The sequence below is a fragment of the Rhododendron vialii genome, chromosome 10a (genome assembly GCF_030253575.1).
Source record: "Rhododendron vialii isolate Sample 1 chromosome 10a, ASM3025357v1".
In the NCBI taxonomy this organism is placed as follows: domain Eukaryota; kingdom Viridiplantae; phylum Streptophyta; class Magnoliopsida; order Ericales; family Ericaceae; genus Rhododendron; species Rhododendron vialii.
Window position 1 is genome coordinate 3,122,520 of NC_080566.1, and position 9,902 is coordinate 3,132,421.

Genomic DNA, 9,902 nt, shown 5'->3' on the forward strand with positions numbered 1-9,902 from the left:
AAGTCTGATTCTGTTTCTAGTTCTACTAATGGTGTGGCTCGTTCTTCTCGATTTCGGGAGAGGTTGTTTATTACCTCTACACTTTTGAATGGCAAAAATTATGCTGTTTGGGCCAAGGCAGTTGAAGTTTATTATTTGGGTGAGACACTATATCATATTTTGACTGATGACCCTCCCGCAGCCACTGCTGCCACATATGGGGCATGGGTGTCTGAAGATGCCCGGATTCGATCTGAGTTATGGAATAGTATGAAAGACCATATTTCTAGCACATTGGTCTTCTTACCTACAGCCAAACAAGTATGGACACAGGCTCAGGAGATGTATTCTGGTGTTAACAATCTCCGTCGCGTATATGATCTTCATCGGTCCTTCTTTTCTATCGCACAGGGTGATTTATCTTTAGAGTCTTATTATTCCAAGTTCCGCGGTATCTGTGAGGAGCTCAATATCTGTGAGCCTATTTCTGCTGATGTTCAGGTTATGAAGCGCCAGCGCATGCAGGTGACTCGATTTATATCTGGTGTGTCATCGACTACTTATGGTCCTGTTTGTAACCAGCTTTCGGGGTCTCGAGATTTACCTTCTCTCAGTGAGGTTTTTAGTCGACTTCGTCAGTCTTCTGTATCTGTGCCTGTGCCAGCTCCTGATCGTTCAGCATTAGCTTCCGTTGTATTTGGTGGTTCTGGCTCTTCCTTCAGCCGTGGCTGTGGTCGTGGCCATGATTCTGGATTTAGTGGTCGTGGTCGTGATTCTGGGTTCAATGGGGATAGTGGTCGTGGTTTTGGTCGTGGTTCTGGTGGTCGTGACTCTGGTTTTGGTACTCGTAGGGGTCGCATATCCGGGGAAGGTAGCCGTGGTCGCGGCCGTGATTCCAGGTTTTGTACTCATTGTCGGGGAACCAATCATACGGTGGAGTTCTGTTATGAGCTTCACGGTTTCCCTCAGGCTCATCAAGTTGCTATCTCTCATGATGCTGGACAACTTACTCATTCTTCTGCCGACAATATGGTGACTATCTCTGCGGAGGAGTACCAGCGCCTTATATCATTTCAGTCTCCAGCTGCGGATTCTTCCTCCACTGCTGCGCTTGCTCAGAAAGGTCCATCCGCTGCTTGTGTTGCATCTTCCTCCACTCCTACTCCTTGGGTTATCGATTCTGGTGCTTCTGATTATATGACTGGTACTTCTACTCTGTTTTCTCACCGTCAGTCTGTTGGTAAACCATCTCATGTTACCTTAGCAGATGGTTCTACCACATAACTTACTGGTTTGGGTTCTGTTCCTTTCACTTCATCTCTTATTTTGGACTCTGTGTTACATGTTCCTAGTTTTCCTTTTAATCTTATGTCTGTTAGTCAAGTTACAAAGTCCTTAAACTGCTCCATCACATTTCTTCCTCATGGTTGCGTGTTTCAGGATCTCAAGACGGGGAGGAAGATTGGTGGGGGGTACTGAACGTGGAGGCCTATATTACTTTGCCAATGACATTTATCCTGCGTCTGCTACCCTTCGGTCATCAGTATCACCATATCAACAACATTGTCGTTTGGGTCATTCTTCTCTTTCCAATTTGAAGCGTCTAGTTCCATCATGTAGCAATATTAAAGATTTGCAATGTGAGGTTTGTGAGTTTAGTAAACACCGTCGAGAGTCTTTTTATCCTAGGATTGAGCGTCGTGTGTCACGTCCTTTTCAGTTAGTACATTCGGATATTTGGGGCCCTATTCATGTTCCCACTATCACTGGTTTTCAGTATTATGTTATTTTTGTAGACGATTTTTCTCATGTTACATTTCTTTATCTTATGAAAACGAGATCAGAGTTGTCTTATGTTTTTAAGTCGTTTTATACCGAAATAAAGACTCAGTTTGATACTTGCATCCGTATACTTCGTTCAGATAATGCACGCGAATATTTTCATACTGCTTTTTCTCGCTTTTTTGATGAACATGGGATACTTCACCAGCCTTCTTGCGCTCTGACTCCACAACAAAATGGGATTGCTGAACGTAAGATCAGACACATATTTGAGATTATGCGTGCCATATTAATACAGATGCAAGTCCCTAAATCTTATTGGAGTGATGCTGTTCTTACAGCCTGTTACTTGATTAACCGTATGCCCTCAATTGTTCTTGGTGGTCAGATACCCCACAAAGTTTTATTTCCTGGTCGTCCTCTCCACTCATTATCTCATCGGGTATTCGGGTGCACATGTTATGTTCATGCGCTTGATCCTAACCGGGACAAACTTGACCCCCGGTCGATCCGGTGTGTCTTTCTTGGTTATTCGCGCACTCAAAAAGGGTATAAGTGTTACTCACCTTCTCTTCGTCTTCACTTTGTGTGTGCTGATGTCACCTTTAATGAGTCATTGCCCTTTTTCTCGGGTACGCCTGAGTCTGAGTATGTACTTTCTGAGTCTGAGTATGTTATTCCTGTCGATGTTCCTCATATTCCTGTGCCACCTATGCAGGTATATGTTCGTCGGCGACACGTGTTAACAACCCCACCGGTGCCTACCACTGCGCCTCCTCCGTCCCAAGATCCGGTTCCTTCATCACCACCACCACCATCACCTCCTATCGCTCTTCGCAAAGGTATTCGGTCTTGCACTTCTCATCCTATTACTCGGTTTGTTTCCTATGATCATCTGTCTCCATCCTTTCGTGCTTTTACTACTTCTGTTTCGTCCATTTCTGTTCCTCACACTGTTCCAGAGGCCTTATTTGTTTCTGAGTGGCGGACAGTAATGGAGGCTGAGATGTCTGCTCTTCATGACAATGGTACTTGGGACCTGGTTCCTCTTCCGCCAGGAAAGTCTCCCGTTGGATGTCGATGGGTCTTTACAATCAAGTATAATCCGGATGGCACAGTCGAACGGTACAAGGCCCGTCTTGTGGCCAAAGGCTATACCCAGACGTATGGCGTTGATTATGCGGAGACTTTTTCTTCGGTGGCCAAAATTTCCTCTGTTCGGGTTCTTATTTCTATGGCCGCTAATCTTGGTTGGCCCTTATTTCAGTTGGATGTCAAGAATGCGTTTCTCCATGGTGATCTGCTCGAGGAGGTATATATGGAGCAACCTCCTGGATTCGTTGCTCAGGGGGAGCGTTCTCAAGTGTGTCGCCTTCGCAAAGCTCTTTATGGTCTTAAGCAGTCACCTCGAGCTTGGTTTGGTAGGTTTAGTGATGCTGTGTTGCAGTTTGGTATGCGTCGCTCTCATTCTGATCATTCTGTCTTTTCTATTCAGTCCGATCGAGGAAAAGTAGTGTTGATTGTGTATGTGGATGATATCATTATTACTGGAGATGATCAGAAAGGTATTGATGAGCTAAAACACTTTCTACAACGTCAGTTTCACACCAAAGATTTGGGTAAGCTGCGATATTTCTTGGGTATTGAGGTAGCAAGATCCAAGGAGGGGATTAGTCTATCCCAAAGAAAGTATACGCTGGATATTCTAGAGGAGACTGGTTTATTGGAAGCAAAACCCGTGGAGACTCCTATGGATCCAAACGTCAAACTGTGTGTCGATCAGGGGGAGATATTTCCTCATCAAGACCGTTATCGTCGCTTGGTAGGCAAATTGAATTATCTCACCAATACACGACCTGATATCTCATTTGCTGTCAGTATGATATGTCAACTCCTCGTCTTCCCCATTGGGAAGCTTGTCTTCGTGTTGTGAAATATCTCAAGGCTAATCCTGGACGTGGTCTATTCTATCGTTCAAATGGTCATTTGTGTGTCGAGGCCTTTACCGATGCTGATTGGGCAGGATCACCATCTGATAGACGGTCAACAACTGGATACTGCACTTTTGTTGGTGGAAATCTAGTTACCTGGAAGAGCAAGAAACAAACTGTTGTTGCTCGGTCCAGTGCTGAAGCAGAATATCGTGCCATGGCTCATACTACATGCGAGGTTGTATGGTTGAGAGCTTTGCTCGAGGAGTTGGGGTTTAGTGTACAGTTACCTATTCCTATGTATTGTGATAATCAGGCAGCAATACATATCACTTCGAATCCGGTATTTCATGAGAGAACCAAACATATTGAAGTAGATTGTCATATTGTTCGGAAGAAGATAGATAGTGGTGTGTTGGCTACCCCTTTTGTGTCTACAGGAGCTCAATTGGCAGATATCTTCACCAAACCATTATTTAAACCACGTTTAGAGTTATTATGTAACAAGCTGGGATTCTGGGATACATGTTCATACTCTTTCTGCTACATGATTATCTTAACTGTTTCCCCAACGTCCTTGTTCACAACTTGACATTTTCGAAATTTTTCTTTAACGGGCAAAATTAGAGGCGTTGGTTACTGAAGAAGAAAAGCAGAAGTCAGATGCTGCATTTGAAGAGCTTTACTCAGAGGCTTCTCTTGATACCAAGAAGAGTACTAGCAAAGGAAACAGTGACCCAAAGCTTTCAAAGAAAACTTTGAAGGCTAAGAAAAAGATTAAAGGCCACAGAGAAGTGAAGGATTCACAGGTTTCTAACTTTAGAGTCCTGATGTATATTTCACCGTAGAGGTTGCTTTCGTTTATGCTGTGTATTCTTGGTTTAAGTTCATCTAATACTGTCCTAGTATTGCAGGCTACTTGTAGCGATCAGCTAAATGTCAAACAGGAGGAAAAGGCAGAACAAGCGTAAGTTATAGTTAATACTCTCAGCTGCAGAGTACGCCATAGAAATGTATGAAAAGATCACATCTATCTATGCTTTTTCTGCAAATCTTACTGAGTATGTTCCGGGTTTTGACCTTGTCTTCATCAAGTTACTTTCCCGTTGCTGCTGCAAGTGCTGACGAATTGAAGTTGAAAGAGGAGGCACTTAGGGAGAAGTTGGAGTATCAAGAACAGTTTGAGGACAAGGCCAAGCAGATGGCTCTAGCCAAGGAAACCACGGATGAAGCTGCACCTATGAACTTCAGAGCCCTGTTCCCACAGAGGTTGCTTTCATGTATGCCGTGTACATTTTGGTTCAGACGACAATTTCTTGACTGCATTAACTAGAGGACCAACCCTAGGACTTACTAGAACAATTCGCAATCGAGCTATGTTTTTCTATTCTAGTTATGACAATTGTATGATTCCAGTTCAGGTGCAATATCTGTTCCTTAGTGTTTAGAAGTAGTGGCTAACAAGTCAATTACAGTTCCGTTCACACTTCAAGGCTAAATCCCGGTGAGAGAATCGACTATCAATCCAAAACCAGATTAATTCAGTAGGGAAATTTTTAATTCTTAAACCATACTTTTAGCCATAGACAATCTGATTGAGTTTTGTGAGTACTGCTGTGGATTGAAGCCTTCGTGTGTCAAGGGCGTTGAAGTTTTCAGTGCATTCCAAAAGAAGGGACAAACTTACTCAATATAGGTGAAAATAAATACAGCTTTTAACGAGCATTTAGCAAGCCTTTTGAGGACCACAGTACAAAAGCCATTTGCTTCTTGTTAAGACAAACTGATATGTTGAAACAGGCGGTGGGGTGATGATTTTGCATTTTTTGCTAAGAGTTGAATTGAAGTGTTCACCTGCAAAATGGATTTTACAGCAGCAATACAATGTTTTGGATTCTAATTTGCGACAAGCTGTATGCAATGGCCTATGGAATGATAGATTTAATTGCTAGCAACTATTGAAATGCAGATTATGATGAATCTGGGCCTTTGATTTCTTCTTTTTCTCAAGCAAGTACTGATTTGTTAACCGAAGGGGTTTTGGCCAAGAGGGAATGACAAAGCAATAAGTGTTTGTCTTTCATGAAGTCGCATGTTCGAATCCCACAGAGGCCGAACATTCCAAACCTTGGGCTCACCGGAGGTTTTACCCGTTCATTAATTTCAAGACGCTGGAATCATGAACAAAGTACTGATTTGTTCGTTTTAGGAACACAGATTTAAAGGTCAGTTTAAATACTTCAGTTGCTTAGTTAGCTGTTAACTAGTTCCTCCTTTACACGGCTTGGGTGAGCTTGTTGTGCCTTTGTTTTGAGGGTCATTTCGGGCCATGCCAAGCTCTCGTAAAGTGATCCAAACCAGATTAAGTCAGTACGGAAATTTTGTCATCCGTACCATACTGATAGCCGGACAATCAAATTGAGTTTTGTGAAGTTTATCATGAAAACTTTCCAGGGGAAAAGGACCAAGACGTTGGTTTTGCTAGGGGATTGAAAATGAAAACAGATTTTCATGCGCGTTTAGTTAGCCTTTTAAGAACCACAGTACAAAAGCCATTTGCTTCTCGTTTACAGAAGAAGTTCGTAATGACAACTGATATGTTCAAGCAGGGTGCATGGGCGAGACCGTAAGGAGTTTGGTGAGGCTTACAACACTAAGGGTTCTAGACTGGGGGCTATTGAATGGCACGAATTCAGAACCTGAGAGCTGCAGAGATGGTGATTCCTGCAAAGGAATGCGCGATCATGTGCCGTAATTTTTTGGACTGTTAAATATTGGAGTGATGTTTGAACTCCCTCGTTGGCCTAGTAGTAGTGTATACAGCGTGGAAGATATATTTGCATTTTTAGGATTGTAATTCTGGATAAGCTGTATAATGGCTTATGGAATGACAAAGCAAACGTGTTTATCTTCCAAGAGGTCACATATTCGAATCCCACAAAGTCTAAATATTCCAAATACTTAAGTTTGATGTTCCACCTCAGCATAGGTTGGTGAGTTGCAAGTGGTGGAACTTGATCTCATGTACTATTGATGTCAAATCAGTGTGATTTTATTACAAATATTATTAGTTCAACGTGTGAATAAAATGAGCATTTTGAATCAAATATGGACCTGGGATGAGCCCGAAATGACCCTCAAAACATCCTGTTGTGCCTTGATATATGTTTGTAATGAGGTGTGTTCTCACTAATTGTTTTGGGGTACTTTTGTCTTCTCATGAAGTGCCAAAATACCCTACAATATTGGCCCATTCTTCCAAAATTTTGTTTTGCTATGTCTTTTTCGTCTTTTTTCAATTTCTTATATTTACGTTATTTTTTTGAAACTAAGCATTCATCGGAACAAGAAGAGTCTAAAAAGTACAGAAAACCTACCAAAGCAAAAAAAAATCACTAATGCCAAAAAAAATTTGAAAGAACTAGGTTTTTGTCTTTAGTGTTGTCCTCTCTTAATTTTTTAAAGTTGGGTCAACATTTTTATCTATTTCTAATCCCTCTTGTCCTAGACAATAATTAATCCCAACAAAAATATGACTAATTAATCCCGAAAAAAATATGACAAAAAGCTAAACAACAAATTACAAAAAATAAAAAATACCAAAAGATTTTTTTTTTTGGAAAATAATAGAGTTCATTCAGACAAGAATATCAAAATAAATTTAGGGAACACGCACCCAAAATATAATACTTAAGTTGAAGGGAAAGCGGCACGTTGCCTACATGGGGTACCCAATTATTTACATAAATTACATTGCCATAAATTTCTCAGTAGGGACATTATCATTTACTATTGTTCGGTTGTTAGAAAACAAGGAATGAACTATATATATTGTGTGATGGCGATCTTTCATTTGTAGAGAGTACCACATAGCAATGCGCTAATGTCACATGGTACTCCGAAATCATTGAATAATTTGCCATTTTGAGTTCGTGAGCATGGTTGCGTTAGTCGGTTAAGTTGTATAACTGTCTCACAAGATTCAGTTACTTTTATAAAATACATAAATAAAATAAATAAAAACTCCCACCTCTGAAAATAACAGAATTACAAACATTCTTGATTCTCTCTCTCATCAAAATAAAATTCTTGATTCTCTTCCTCTCATTATTCTTTTCTCATTCCGTCTCAATTCAACTTGAAAATCTTGAAACCTTTCAATGGGTCGTGGTAAAAAGAAGCGTAACACCCCTTTACCGCCCAACACCACTGGTGACCGCGGCGGAGCAAGCACATGGGATAGCAACCCAATCAAGAACGGAGCAATATTGATCAACTTTCCTTGATCGAAGCCGAATGTCGGGCAGCAATCATCGCTCACAAGAGTAGGAACCTGGCCGAAGCCCTGAGGCTCATGAACGAGATGTGTCTTTGTTACGAAACCTGCGGCCTCGTGCACACGATCCAGGGTAAGTTGCACGGTCTGATGGTGTCTTGTTTCAGAAGCACTTGAGAGTGCCGTTGAGTCAGCTCGGCGTGCGGTTTCGTTGTCGCTAAGTTTGATCGAATTTGGGACTTACTACGCCAAAGCACTATTCGAATTGTCAAGTGAAGTTGAAGGATTCGACAAGGTATTGGAGAGAGTGCGAATAAGCATTGTCGGTTGAGCATCCATTACTGCAATGCAGGGTTACTACAATGCAGGGATGCTTCTTTATCATTCACCGCAACTTGGCGCTCCGAACCATTTCTGAATCAAGTATTTGTATGAGGTCTATATACTTAGTCCTGCACCCCATGAGAATGTATGATTGTGAAGCGCTACTCCTGAATTAGTGAATAATTGCACCTGTTAGTCAGCATGCGTGGGTAAGTCAGTTAAGTCGTATAGCTGTCTTGAAAGATTCCGGTTACTATTCAAACGAACAGTTTCTCCCGCCTGCGCAAAATAATAGAATTACAAAGCATCAACTTCTTCTTCCCCTTTACATACAAATATTCTTGATCCCCTCTCTCTCTCATCAAAAGAAAATTCTTGATCCTCTTCTTCTCATTATTCTTTTCTCATTCCGTCTCAATTCAACTTGAAAATCTTGAAACCTTCCAATGGATCGTGGTAAAAAGAAGCGTAACCACCCTCTGCTGCCCAACACCACCACTAACCGCGGTGGAGCAAATACATCGGATAGCAACCCCAATCAAGAGCGGAGCAATATCGATCGAGATTCCTCGATCCAATCCGAATGTCAGACAGCTCAAAGCGGCGGAAACCCCCCTCTGCCGCGAAACACTGTCGCCGATCGCACTGGAGCAAGATCGATCAACTTTACTTGATCGATGCCGAATGTCAGGCTGCAATCGCGGATCACGAAGGCGGGAACCATGCCGAAGCCCTGAGCCTAATGAACGAGACGTGTCTTCGTTACAAAAGCCGTGGCCTCGTGCACGCGAACCGGTGTAAGATGCTGGCTTTGGAAGCTCTAAGAATAGGCACTTCTGATTGTGTCCTGTCATGGCCGGGAGCACTTAAGGAGCGCCGTCAAGTCGGCTCGGCGAGCGGCTTCTTTGTCGCCAAATCTGGTAGAATTCGGGACTCTCTACGCCGAATCACTGTACAGGTTGTCTTGTAAAGTTGAAGGATTCAACGAGGTATTGAGAGAGTGCGAACGAGCGCCTATTGAGCATCCATTACTGCAATGCAAGGATGTTGCTTCTTTATCATTCGCAGTTAGGGTTTCGGAGGAAAAAACTGATTCACAAAGTTGTATATTTAAGTCAGAGAATTTGGAAATGGGTAAGTCCCGAACGTATTGGAATGCGATGAGTGATGAGAGAAAGATGGAGCTGATTGAACTTAGAATCGGGGATTTGAGAGAATATTTGATGCAAGGAAGCGTTTGAAAACAAGAACAAACACGAGAACATAACTCACCAACTCACAATGCAGAGAAAGCTCTATGTTTAAGAAGTACAGAAACGAAGCCTTAGATCTGATTCTAGATTTTTTACACCTTACATTATCCTTTAAGAAGTACTCATAAAGAGAAATGCCTAAAGGTACTCTTCCTCCTAATTAAGGCTACTGTGTCAAAACTAGTTGAGCTGGGATGAGCCTGAAATGACCCTCATAACAACTTGTTAGGGCCATCAGTAATAAGGTGCATCCTTCCTAATTTTTTCAAAAGTGCCAAAATACCCATCCTAATTTTTTCAAAGGTGCCAAAATATCCATCATTTTTGCTAAATTATTCGTGCATTCTTCCACTTTTA